The sequence below is a fragment of the Scyliorhinus torazame genome, chromosome 2 (assembly GCF_047496885.1).
Source record: "Scyliorhinus torazame isolate Kashiwa2021f chromosome 2, sScyTor2.1, whole genome shotgun sequence".
Lineage (NCBI taxonomy): Eukaryota > Metazoa > Chordata > Chondrichthyes > Carcharhiniformes > Scyliorhinidae > Scyliorhinus > Scyliorhinus torazame.
This window is the reverse complement of record NC_092708.1, coordinates 152,268,958-152,283,183: the sequence shown is the minus strand read 5'-3', so window position 1 is coordinate 152,283,183 and position 14,226 is coordinate 152,268,958. Positions and strand designations below refer to the sequence as shown.

Sequence of the window (14,226 nt, the reverse complement as noted above, 5' to 3'; positions counted from 1 at the left end):
TTTATTTGGGTTCTTTTTTTTGTTTGTGATCATGTTTGGGTGTTATGGTGGGTTCAGTGAAGTCGCAGGCCTCATGCGGGGACCATCATACTGGTGTGTAAACCAGTAAACGGAAGGGATGTGGGGGACAAAGTGGTGTGAGGCGGGCAGGGTTTTGTATATTTCTTTTTTGGGCTTAGCCTGAGAGGAGGGGGGAGGGGCTGAAATGGGAGGGGTGGTATGGGAAAGCTGACGGTTTGAGTAATGTTACGGTACTGAGATATAGAAGTCGATGGCAGTGGATCCCTCACGGGGGCCCCAAAGGATACAGCTTGATGACCTGGGGTGTTTGGCTCAAGTGGAAATATGGCTGATTATTGGGGGAGGCAGGGGGAGCAGGTGCCCCCTCACTCGATTGGGAACTTGGAACGTCCAGGGCCTAAATGGACCTGTTAAAAGGTGACGCATATTTGCTCATCTGAACATCCTGAGGGTGAATTTGATGTTTCTCCAGGAAACTCATTTGAAGGAGGCGGACCAGATAAGACTGAGAAGGGGATGGGTCGACCAGGTTTACCACTCTGGACTGGATAGGAAGACGAGAGGGGTTGCTGTGTTAATAGGTAAGAGGATGGCTTTCTCAATGAAGAGGTTCATTGCTGATCCAAGTGGTAGATTTGTGTTGGTGAGTGGGTGGTTGGAGGGCTCTGTGCAATATATACGCTCAAAATTGTGACAATGTGGACTTTGTGAGGCGGGTTCTGTCTCTGATCCCAGACCTAGATACACAGACTTATCCTAGGGAAAGGACTTCAATACTGTCCTGGATCTGGAGTTGGATCAATCATGCCCTAGATCAGGGAGGATGTCGGAGATGGCTGGGAGCTGTCGAGATTCTTGCGGCTTATGGGCGGCAGCGTGGATCCATGGCATTTTGGGAATCACATAATGAGGCGCTGTGAAAGGAGAGCTAGAGGCTCCAGATGCAGTTCTAATTTGGCCACCTCAGATAAGGTAGTGAGACAACTGCGCAGAGCTCGGCGGTTCATGTACGGGTTTGGTGAGAAATCTGGCAGGATGGTTGCCCACCAATTGAGGAAGCAGACGACTGCTTGGGAAATAGATAGGCTTAGGAGCGAGGGGGGTGAGATGGTTACAACCCAGCAGGGATTAATAACATTTTTGAGTCCTTCTATCAGAGATTATACCAATCAGAACCACCGTCAGGAGACGAACTAAGAAGATTCTTGGATGGGTTGGAGTTTCTGGATCAGGTGAGGGCACAGGGGTTGGGGGCCCCGGTAGGTCTTCAGGAGGTGCTGGAATGTGTGAGTTCGATGCAGTCAGGGAAAGATTCCCAACCGCATTTTATAAACCTTTTGGCGTGTTGCTGGTTCCGTTGATGGCATGGGTGTACACTGAAGCATTGGAGAGGGGCTCGCTCCCCCCTACGTTACCACAGGCTTCCATTTCCCTCATTCAAAAAAAGGACAGAGAACCTGAGCCTTGCAGATCTTATTGTCTAATTTCGCTCCTAAATGTAGATGCCAAGATTCTGGCTATGATCTTGGCTACCCGTATTGAGAGATTGTACCAGATGTAGTTGGAGAGGACCTAACCAGGTTCGTAAAAGGCAAATTGTTGGACGTAATCATGATACCCGCAAGAGGAACTGACGCGGAGGTTGTGCTGTCAATATATGACGAGAAGACATTTGACGGATGGAATGACACTTTGGAATGATTTGGGTTCAGAAAGGGATTCATGGACTGGGTTAAGCTGTTGTATAAAGCCCTGAAAGCAAGCATCTCCACTAATGGGGTTAACTCTGAGTATTTTGCTTTGTGCCCACCCTCTCCTTTGTTATTTGCTGTTGCGATCGAGCCATTGGCAATGCCTCATCGGGTGTCTGGGGAGTGGAGGGGTATTGAGCGGGCGGGAGTGGACCACCATCTCTCTTTGTATGCAGATGACCTCCTATTGTACATTTCTAACCCCACAGAGTCATTTGATAAGATTCTGGGTATATGAGTGAATTTAGCTCCTCCTCCAGATACAGACTTAATACGGCAAAGAATGAGATGTTTCTGATTAGCTCCCGAAGACAGGAGGGGTGTTTGAGTGGTCTCCCATTTCGCCTGGCTCGAAAGAGGTTTTGCTAGCCGGAGATTCCGATGGCACGGGATTGGGCCCAGCTTCACAAGTTATATCTGGCAAGCTTAGTAGAGGGGATGAAAGAGGAGTTTAAAAGATGAGACAGACTGCCGATATCTTTGTCCGGGAGAGTCCAGACAGTAAAAATGTTGATCCTGCCGAGTTTCCTTTTTGCATTCCAGAATCTCCCAATCTTTCTGCCCAAATCTTTCTTCAGAAAGATCAATAGGCTTGTCCTGGGCTTTGTGTGGGTGGGGAGAGTTCCCCGTATTAAAAGAGTTTGTCTGGAGAGGAGTAGACTGGGTGGAGGCCTGGCCCTCCCCAATTTTTAAAGTTAATACTGGGTTGCTAATATTGTAATGATCCGAGGATGGATGTTGGATCAAGGGTCGGTATGGTAGAGAGTGGAGGGTGATGAGAGACCTCCTTAAGGGCATTGGCATTGGCCTTTTCCATTTTTGCTGAGTAGGTACTCAACAAATCCAGTGATAGTTTCCACTTTGAGAGTGTGGAGTCGGTGCGGGTTACATTTTGGCCTGGAGGGCATGTACGGAAGGCTCCGATTAGTGATAAGCATTGAGGGCAGCAAGTTAGCACCGTGGTAGCACAGTTGCTTCACAGCTCCAGGTCCCAGCTTGGGTCACTGTGCGGAGTCTGCACGTTCTCCCAGTGTTTGCGTGGGTTTCTTCTGGGTGCTCCGGTTTTCTCCCACAGTCCAAAGATGTGCAGGTTTGGATTGGCCATGATGAATTGCCCTTAGCGTCCAGCGTCCAAAAAGGTTAGGTTGGGTTACGTGGATAGGGTGGAGGCATGGGCTTAAGTAAGATGCTCTTTCCAAGGGCCGGTGCAGACCCGATGGGCTGAATGGCCTCCTTCTGATTCTATGATTCATAGATTTGCCCCAACGAGCCTGGATGCCAGGTTTAAGGAATGGGACCGTCTGGGGATCAAATGCTTTGAGGATGTTTTTGGGTGGGACGTTTTCAGACCTACCTGAGCTGATGGGGGCCTATTAATTGCCCACTGATAATGAGTTTAGATACCTCAAGAAAAGTAAAGAGGTGGGTTCGTTCCCAATGTTCCCGCCCTTGGGTGTACAGGACAAGCTCCTTTCAGAGGATGATATTGAAGAGGGTAAAATCTCTAATATGTATGCTGAGCTGGCCAGGAGGGAGGAAGTTTTGATGGTGGCAGTGCGGCAAAAATGGGAGGAGGAACTGGGAGGCACAGTGCAGGGTTGGATTTGGGAGGAAGCACTGTGTAGGATTAATGCATCCTCGTTGTGTGTTAGGCTCAGTCTTATTCAGCTTAAAGTTGTGCATGGAGCACAAATGACGCCGGAAGGGTGAACCGTTTCTTCCCAGAAGAAATGATCTTAATGACCTGTTGAGCTGCTCGCAGAAAAATACTTTTTACTGTACCTCGGTACACGTGACAGTAAACAAATCCAATCCAATCCAGAAGTGAGTGGCTGGTTAGTGTGCATGCTGTGCCAGGTCCCCTGTGAATCATGTACATATGTTCTGGTCTTGTCCAAAATTGGTGAGGTTCTGGGAAGGTGTTACGGGTGTATCCAGTGGCGGGAATGCCGGTCAAGCCTTCTCCATGGGTAGATTTTTTTGAGTGTCTGAGGATTTGGATGTGGGTAGGAAAGGAGACTGATGTTGTGGCTTTTACCTCCCTATTAGCCAAACAGAATTTTGCTTAACTGGGGGTCCCTCAGATCCACCAAGCACCGGGTCATGGGTGCGCGACCTTGCTGAGTTTCTTCATTTGGCGAGAACTAATTGCGGCATTAGATGTTTGGATGAGGGGTTCTTTGTGAGGCGGAATCTGTTCAGCGACTCTTTCAAGAATTGTTAGGACGTAGTGAAGGGTGACTGGGGACAGTATCTATTGGCTGTTAAGGGGTGGGGGGTACTTTTTGTTTTTGTTTTGATGCACTTGTATATATGAGGGGTTCCTGCTGTGCTATATTGTTATAGTGTTCTATGCATTGTTAATATATTTTACTGTGTTCGATATTGTTTTGTGTTATGGACTGTTCCTGATTTTATATTTTTTGTATTCTCTGGATTTTTTGTATTTCTGGATATACCTTCAATAAATTATCTTTTTTTAAAAAATTATTAAATTTAACCTACTGATAGATGGAAAATGCCAGTAATATTATTAGTTATTTTCTCTATCACAGTATGCCACATAATAATTCTGATATTTTCAAACTCTCTGTATACGGTTGAGGATTTTGCTTCCCAGTTTTGTGCTGATCCTGCTTCTTCCACAGGCTATTGCAACCTTATTTGGCCTCAACCTCAACCTGAAAGTCTCTTCCATGGATCATTTTTCTGTTCTGCCGCAGTGAATTCCAACAACGCACATGGACCATTATAATCCTCGCTCCATTCAGTTCCACTTCATCTGTACCTAAATCTTCCAAGCCATTTTCTACCAGTAATTGATAGAGAATAATGAACAGAATTTTGGCATGTAAAGTTTTATTTTGGACAGTGTTAACCATGCTTGTCCTCTCTGATATTAGCAAAACTTACAAGTCAGTGAGTCAAAACAGCAATTGAGACCATCCCTGATGAATGGATCCAAATTATCCGCACGTTGAAAAATCAGTAGGACGTTTTGGGATACAAGCAGGATCATCAGGTAAAAATATAACCACGGAAGAGAGGAAGCTCAGAATTTCGACTCATCCAAAGTTAATAGGAAGCAGTGTAAAAGGAATTATAGCTCGCTAGGGAGACTATGCTAACAGGATATGCATTCAGCAAAGCACCAAGACCATAGGAACCATTAGGTGTTCTGAAACAGCAATATAAATGTTTATTCACTGCTAGAAAGAGTGGGGCTCCAACTCAATCAGACATATGTCTTTCTATTTGATCTTAAATCCAACATCTTAACCGCTTCGCCATCCTGGCAAGGAACACTACCTTGAGTTTTACTCTAGGGAGAACACTGTCACCAAGGAAGCTCTAGACACTATAGAAAGTATGCCTGTGATGGCAGATCTGGATATCGAACCAACCGTGGAGGAGCTTAGCAAAGCTGTTGACATACTTGCCTTGAGTAAAATTCCAGGTGCTAATGTTATACTGCCTGATCTCATCAAGCATGAGAAACCAACACTTTTCTGTCTTTATTTGAGGGAGAGGACAGTACCACATGATATGCATGATGCAAAGATTGTGACCCTGTACAAGAACAAGGATGAGCACAGCAATTACAACAACTATTGAGGCATCATCCTGCGGAGCATTGTGGGAAACATATTTTCCCATGTTGCCCTGATCAGACGTCAGATACTGGCTTAACACATATAGCCCAACTCCTAGTGTAGTTTCTGAACTAGAAGATTTGCATTTGACATGATCTTCTCAGTTTGGCAGCTGCAAGAGAAATGCTGTGAACGAAGGAAACTGCTATATATTTCATTCATCGAATTCGCCAAGTCATTTGACCATGTGAGCAAAGAGGATCTATTTATGCTGCTGGAGAAAATTGGCTGTTTGTTGAAGCTGCTCAATGTGATCTCTTTCCACGGTGCTCTTGATAGACTTACAGTTTAGTGTGCTCAATCAGGTTGCCATTGTACTTTCTTGGACATAACAGCTGCAGCTTTTATGATATGTGTTGATTTCAGCATCAAGTGACAGATTGCTGGTGATTGTGGAGCCTAGATATGTGAAACTCTCAACCACCTCCAGCGTCATTTTGCCAGTGCTGATACATAACTGTGTGGCAATATCCTGCGCAATAACATTTGTCTTCCTGGTGCTGATGGTCAAATTGTGTCACCACAGATGTTCATCAGTATCAAGTGTTAGTGCAACATGTTATTGTAGAGCAACTCTCCGATGAGGACTTGGTAAACTTTTGTCTTGGATCTCAGGTGAGCAAGGCTGAACATCTTTCAATCAGCTCTGATATTCAAGTAGATACCCTTTTTAGATGACCTGAAGGCATATGACAACAGCAAACATAAGAAGATGCTAAACCGTGACGGCACCAGAACATTACCTTTTTGACCCCTTGTAAATTTCAAAGGGTTCCAATGTTGCCCCATCATAGCTGACCTTGCCCATTATGTTGGTTTCCCTAAGACCTTCTGTGCGTTGAATTGGTCGCAACCTTTTGGGAGTCTAAAGCTCCTTTTCAAAAACGCATACGAGCAAGTTCTGAGGTGGTTATTAACAATGACAACTGGGAGATAGTCACTGAGAGTCGTAACCTCTGGAGACGGACAAATTTAAAGGGTAGTGGAAGAAGCGAGCAGAAGCAAAAAAGCTCATTTGGCCAAGAACAGGGCACAGAGAGGGTGGCAAATCGTGGATCATCTCAGCTCACCGTCTTTCTCTGCAGTAAATGCGGCAGAGACTGCCAGAGTGGGGCCCCTGAGCCACACCAGCTGATGCTGAACACAGTTGGCCACCACACACACATCACTGTCCTGCCAGAGTGAGCGCTGTTGCCGGCAATGTTTATTGCTTAATCGGAATTCCTGTTTTGTTAATTTAATTTGGCAGCCTCTCGTGTGGATAAAAATACCAAGGTGGAGCCCATTGCAGGTGTATCTAATTGCTGTGGCGTTAGGATACCTTTAGTTGTTTTGTTAAGGTTGTAAGTCTGTTTGTGAATTTGTTTCCTCTGCTTCGAAAATGATAAATATATTCTAAAGTATCATACATACAATTGCACCAGACATTATAAACAGCAGAAAATTTCACAGATGCATTTATTTTTTTTTTTAAATAATATTTTATTGAAAATTTTTGGTCAACCAGCACAGTACATTGTGCATCCTTTACACAACATTGTAACAATACAGATAATAATGACCTTTTTTAATTTAAACAAAAACAACAACAAATAAATAAATATTAAATAACAAAAAATAAAAACTAGCCCTAATTGGCAACTGCCTTGTCTCAGGCCACACACCCCTCCCCCCCCTCCCCCCAAGTCCTGGGCCGCTGCTGCTGCCTTCTTTGTTCTCCCCCATCTATCTTTCCGCAAGAAATTCGACGAACGGTTGCCACCGCCTAGTAAACCCTTGAGCCGACCCCCTTAGGACGAACTTAATCCGCTCTAACTTTATGAACCCCGCCATATCATTTATCCAGGTCTCCACCCCCGGGGGCTTGGCTTCTTTCCACATTAGCAATATTCTGCGCCGGACTACTAGGGACGCAAAGGCCAAAACATCGGCCTCTTTCGCCTCCTGCACTCCCGGCTCTTGTGCAACCCCAAATATAGCCAACCCCCAGCTTGGTTCGACCCGGACTCCTACTACTTTCGAAAGCACCTTTGTCACCCCCATCCAAAACCCCTGTAGTGCCGGGCATGACCAAAACATATGGGTATGATTCGCTGGGCTTCTCGAGCACCTCGCACACCTATCCTCCACCCCAAAAAATTTACTGAGCCGTGTTCCAGTCATATGTGCCCTGTGTAATACCTTAAACTGAATCAGGCTTAGCCTGGCGCACGAGGACGACGAGTTTACCCTGTTTAGGGCATCTGCCCACATCCCCTCCTCAATCTCCTCCCCTAGCTCTTCTTCCCATTTCCCTTTTAGTTCGTCCATCATAGTCTCCCCTTCGTCTCTCATTTCCCTATATATATCCGACACCTTACCGTCCCCCACCCATTTCTTTGAGATGACTCTGTCCTGCACCTCTTGTGTCGGGAGCTGCGGGAATTCCCTCACCTGTTGCCTCGCAAAAGCCCTCAATTGCATGTACCTGAATGCATTCCCTTGGGGCAACCCATATTTCTCGGTCAGCGCTCCCAGACTCGCAAACTTCCCATCCACAAATAGATCTTTCAATTGCGTTATACCTGCTCTTTGCCACATTCCATATCCCCCATCCATTCCCCCCGGGGCAAACCTATGGTTGTTTCTTATCGGGGACCCCCCCAGTGCTCCGGTCTTTCCCCTATGTCGTCTCCACTGTCCCCAAATCTTCAGTGTAGCTACCACCACCGGACTCGTGGTATAGTTCCTTGGTGAGAACGGCAATGGGGCTGTCACCATAGCCTGCAGGCTGGTCCCCCTACAGGACGCCCTCTCTAATCTCTTCCACGCCGCTCCTTCCTCCTCTCCCATCCACTTACTCACCATTGAAATATTAGCGGCCCAATAATACTCACTTAGGCTCGGTAGTGCCAGCCCCCCCCCCTATCCCTACTACGCTGTAAGAATCCCTTCCTCACTCTCGGAGTCTTCCCGGCCCAAACAAAACCCATGATACTCTTTTCTATCCTTTTGAAAAAAGCCTTCGTGATCACCACCGGGAGACACTGAAACACAAAGAGGAATCTCGGGAGGACCACCATCTTAACCGCCTGCACCCTCCCTGCCATTGACAATGCTACCATATCCCATCTCTTGAAATCTTCCTCCATCTGTTCCACCAATCGCGTCAAATTTAGCCTGTGCAATGTGCTCCAATTCTTAGCTATCTGGATCCCTAGGTAACGAAAGTCTCTTGTTACCTTCCTCAACGGTAGGTCTTCTATTTCTCTACTCTGCTCCCCTGGATGCACCACAAACAGCTCACTCTTCCCCATGTTCAATTTATACCCTGAAAAATCCCCAAACTCCCCAAGTATCCGCATTATTTCTGGCATCCCCTCCGCTGGATCCGCCACATATAGTAGCAGATCATCCGCATATAAAGATACCCGGTGTTCTTCTCCTCCCCTAAGTATTCCCCTCCATCTCTTGGAACCTCTCAGCGCTATCGCCAGGGGCTCAATCGCCAGTGCAAACAGTAATGGGGACAGAGGACATCCCTGCCTTGTCCCTCTATGGAGCCGAAAATATGCCGATCCCCGTCCATTCGTGACCACACTCGCCACTGGGGCCCTATACAACAGCTGCACCCATCTAACATACCCCTCTCCGAACCCAAATCTCCTCAACACCTCCCACAGATAATCCCACTCCACTCTATCAAATGCTTTCTCGGCATCCATCGCCACTACTATCTCCGTTTCACCCTCTGGTGGGGCCATCATCATTACCCCTAACAACCTCCGTATGTTCGTGTTCAGCTGTCTCCCCTTCACAAACCCAGTTTGGTCCTCATGAACCACCCCCGGGACACATTCCTCTATTCTCATTGCCATTACCTTGGCCAGGACCTTGGCATCTACATTGAGGAGGGAGATTGGTCTGTAGGACCCGCATTGTAGCGGATCCTTTTCCTTCTTTAAAAGAAGCGATATCGTTGCTTCTGACATAGTCGGGGGCAGTTGTTCCCTTTCCTTTGCCTCGTTAAAGGTCCTCGTCAGTAGCGGGGCGAGCAAGTCCAAATATTTTCTGTAAAATTCAACTGGGAATCCGTCCGGTCCCGGGGCCTTTCCCGTCTGCATGTTCCTAATTCCTTTCACCACTTCTTCTACCGTGATCTGTGCTCCCAATCCCATCCTTTCCTGCTCTTCCACCTTGGGAATTTCCACCCGATCCAAAAACTCCATCATTCTCTCCCTCCCATCCGGGGGTTGAGCTTCATACAATTTTTTATAAAATGTCTTGAACACTTCATTCACTCTCTCCGCTCCCCGCTCCGTCTCTCCATCTTCGTCTCTCACCCCCCCTATTTCCCTCGCTGCTCCCCTTTTCCTCAATTGGTGTGCCAGCAATCTGCTCGCCTTCTCTCCATATTCATACTGTACACCCTGCGCCTTCCTCCATTGTGCCTCTGCAGTGCCTGTAGTCAGCAAGTCAAATTCCACATGCAGCCTTTGCCTTTCCCTATACAGTCCCTCCTCCGGTGCTTCCGCATACTGTCTGTCCACCCTCAAAAGTTCTTGCAGCAACCGCTCCCGTTCCTTACTCTCCTGCTTCCCTTTATGTGTCCTTATTGATATCAGCTCCCCCCTAACCACCGCGTTCAACGCCTCCCAGACCACTCCCACCTGAACCTCCCCATTGTCATTGAGTTCCAAGTACTTTTCAATGCATCCCCTCACCCTTAAGCACACCCCCTCATCCGCCATTAGTCCCATGTCCATTCTCCAGGGTGGACGCCCTCTTGTTTCCTCCCCTATCTCCAAGTCTACCCAGTGTGGGGCATGATCCGAAATGGCTATAGCCGTATATTCCGTTCCCCTCACCCTCGGGATCAATGCCCTACCCAACACAAAAAAGTCTATGCGTGAATAGACTTTATGGACATAGGAGAAAAACGAGAACTCCTTACTCCTAGGTCTACTGAATCTCCACGGGTCCACCCCTCCCATCTGCTCCATAAAATCCTTAAGCACCTTGGCTGCTGCCGGCCTCCTACCAGTCCTGGACTTCGACCTATCCAGCCTTGGTTCCAACACCGTGTTGAAGTCGCCCCCCATTATCAGCTTTCCGGTCTCTAGGCCTGGGATGCGTCCTAGCATTCGCCTCATAAAATTGGCATCGTCCCAATTCGGGGCATACACGTTTACCAACACCACCATCTCTCCCTGTAATTTGCCACTCACCATCACGTATCTGCCCCCGTTATCCGCCACTATAGTCTTTGCCTCGAACATTACCCGCTTCCCCACTAATATAGCCACCCCCCTGTTTTTCGCATCCAGCCCCGAATGGAACACCTGCCCTACCCATCCTTTGCGCAACCTAACCTGATCTATCAGTTTCAGGTGCGTTTCCTGTAACATGACCACATCTGCTTTAAGTTTCTTAAGGTGTGCGAGTACTCGTGCCCTCTTTATCGGCCCGTTAAGCCCCCCCACGTTCCATGTGATCAGCCGAGTTGGGGGGCTTCCCACCCCCCCCCTTGCCGGTTAGCCATCATCTTTTTCCAGCTTCTCGCCCAGTTCCCACGCAGCTGTATTTCTCCCAGACGGTGCCCCCCCGCCCATCCTTTCCCGTACCCACTCCCCCCTTTCCCCAGCAGCAGCAACCCAGTAATTCCCCCCCCCCCCCCCCCCCCGCTAGCGTAATTACTCCCCCCATGTTGCTCCCAGAAGTCAGCAAACTCTGGCTGACCTCAGCTTCCCCCCGTGATCACGGCTCGCCCCGTGCGGCGCCCCCTCCTTCCTGCTTCTCTATTCCCGCCATAATTATCATAGCGCGGGAACCAAGCCCGCGCCTCTCCCTCGGCCCCGCCTCCCATGGCCAACGCCCCATCTCCTCTCCCTCCCCACCTCCCCCCATCACCACCTGTGGGAGAAAGAAAAGTTACCATACCGCAGGGTTAATCATACAATCCCTCTTCGCCCCCCCCCCCACTCGTCCCACCACTTTGTCCAAACGTTCATTTTCGTAGTCCAATCATTCCAATTTTTCTTCTACAATAAAAGTCCACGCTTCATCCGCCGTCTCAAAGTAGTGGTGCCTCCCTTGATATGTGACCCACAGTCTTGCCGGTTGCAGCATTCCAAATTTTATCTTTTTTTTGTGAAGTACCGCTTTGGCCCGATTAAAGCTCGCCCTCCTTCTCGCCACCTCCGCACTCCAATCTTGATAGACGCGGATCACCGTGTTCTCCCATTTACTACACCGAGTTTTCTTCGCCCATCTAAGGACCATTTCTCTATCCTTAAAACGGATAAATCTCACCACTATGGCTCTGGGAGCTTCTCCTGCTCTCGATCCTCGCACCATAACTTGGTATGCTCCCTCCACCTCCAACGGACCCGTCGGGGCCTCCACTCCCATTAACGAGTGCAGCATCGTGCTCACATATGCCCCGACGTCCGCCCCCTCCACACCTTCAGGAAGGCCAAGAATCCTCAAGTTGTTCCTCCTTGCGTTGTTTTCCAGTGCCTCCAACCTCTCCACAGATCGTTTCTGGTGTGCCTCCTGTATCTCCGACTTCACCACCAGGCCCTGTATATCGTTTTCATTCTCTGCTGCTTTCGCCTTCACGACCCAAAGCTCCTGCTCCTGGGTCTTTTGTTCCTCTTTCAGCCCTTCAATCGCCTGTAATATCGGGGCCAACAACTCTTTCTTCATTTCCTTTTTTATCTCCTCCACGCAGCGTTTCAAAAACTTGTTATTCAGGGCCCCATATGAAACTGCCACCTTCCGACGCCATCTTGGTTTCTGCTTGCCTTCCTTGCCGTTGTTCCAAAGGATCCGCTGCAATCTGGCCACTTTCCTCTCCTTTTTCCATCCGTGTCCAGGGGGAACACCCTTCTGGTTTACCGCACGGTGTTTTCAGCCGTTAAAATTGCCGTTGGGGCTCCTATCAAGAGCCCAAAAGTCCGTTCCACCGGGAGCTGCCGAAACGTGCGACTCAGCTGGTCATCGCCGCACCCGGAAGTCCACAGATGCATTTATAATGTCACTAACACAAGACTAGAGAAATTCTTGCCCCCATGTTGTTTTATGGCTAGATAGACCACAAGAGTTAAATGGATCACTGGATTAAAACCACATGATTGGCTTAAGAGCTTTTCACGTTTAAAACAATACTGGCTCTAGCACAACTCCAAATGTAGCATTGTTTGTTTGTAAATATTTCAGCTGAGTGAGATGGTCAGTAACTTCTTTGAACTGACTGAATATTGTCATTATGCAGCTGGATTTAATTTGTGCTCTCTTGTAACATTCTAAAATGAATATTGGGTAGGTGCCTTGGTAATTCAGCACCTTGATGAATGAATGTGCTGCATCAGAGATTTGCAGCACCCCATCTGCAGACTCCAATGTGGTCTAGTTTTCCATCAAAGTAGAGTCATCTGAAGGTGCTGAGCCACTGTCAGGCTCTTCACGGTTACAGGAGGGGAGAAATTCAAGGGGGAGTCACAACCTTTTTAATGGCTTGTGAGAGTCACTGACTAAAAGCCTGGACTCACATTATCTAATAGTATCTAAAGCAGGAAAATATTGATCAAGCAAATGAAAGGAGTTCAGAAACCAAATAATTGTCAAAGTTCTATCCAAAAGTAATTTCACCATTTAGATTATCTGCATCTTTTAATTTACTTATTGAAACATATGTTGAATGCTGTACCAGGTTTGAATACTCTGCACGTTTACACTAGTTGAGTCATATACTACAGCAGTTAATGAAGTAAAACATAGAAGTGCTTATTGGGACCATAATCAGGCAAAAATGTTTGAGTCTTGATTTCCCAGTTGTTAGCTCTTCTCAACTAATTTGTGGTAGTTGTGCTACAGTTCACCTTAGTACCCCAAATTTGATTTGTAATTGTCTGTCAGACTTTCCTCATATGCATACATGGGGCAATGAGATAACAATTGGACTCAATTGTGATTTCTTTGATATTTCAGAACCTTATTGAAGTTTACTAGACCCTCAAATGAAAGATACCCGCCAGAGTGAGTGAGTAATCACTACCTCCTGGAAAGGAGAAAGGATGAAAATTTGCAGAAGAAACAGTTTAATAAGTAAATAGAATGAAATGTCACATATGAAAACCGGTCACAGAAGTTGCTCATTTAGCACTGCATTTATTGTAGGAGTCAAAGTTAGTAGTTACACCTTTAGGGTTTACTGATAATGGCTCCTGATAATGAGCAAAATGAGCTTTGACAACGAGTCATCGGACTTGAAACGTTAGCTCTTTTCTCTCCCTACAGATGCTTCCAGACCTGCTGAGATTTTCCGGCATTTTCTCTTTCGTTTATTAATGAGAAAAGTGTGATTGGCATGTTGAACTCACTTGCTAGAAGAGAAGGGTATGGGGGGTATTATACATTCATCCTCCGATCTCTTTGGAAAACGTTCAGTGAGCTGCAGATGTCCCAGTACAGCATGACCATTGAACCCTTCCGACTTGGCTAGGAGGGAGAGCCAAATGGAAGTGGGACTGTGGGTGCAGGGCGACAGCAGCCCACTTATTTACAGCAGAGGCAGGAGGAATGTTTACTGCAGCCTCCAGTGATCACTGCAAAGCTTAAAAATAACCAGCCAGAGTTTAAGCCATGCAATTTCCGACCAGTTCTAAAAATGGGTGAAAGATCCTCATTTCAAAATTAAAATTAAGTTAGGTGGGTGCCTAAATAAAAAGCCGTGATGAATTTATTGGTGGCCCAAAAATGAACAAATCGTGAGCTATGTCCTTGCCATATCTGTGCATCAGACTCTATGAAGTTGAAAT

General features: G+C 47.1%; 1 protein-coding gene across 3 annotated transcripts in view; it reads left to right on the top strand.

Moving 5' to 3' along the window:
• LOC140392817 (signal transducer and activator of transcription 4-like) overlaps window positions 1-14,226 on the top strand; it is a 206,454-nt gene that overhangs the window by 20,807 nt on the left and 171,421 nt on the right. The gene's annotated exons all lie outside the window — the stretch shown is intronic.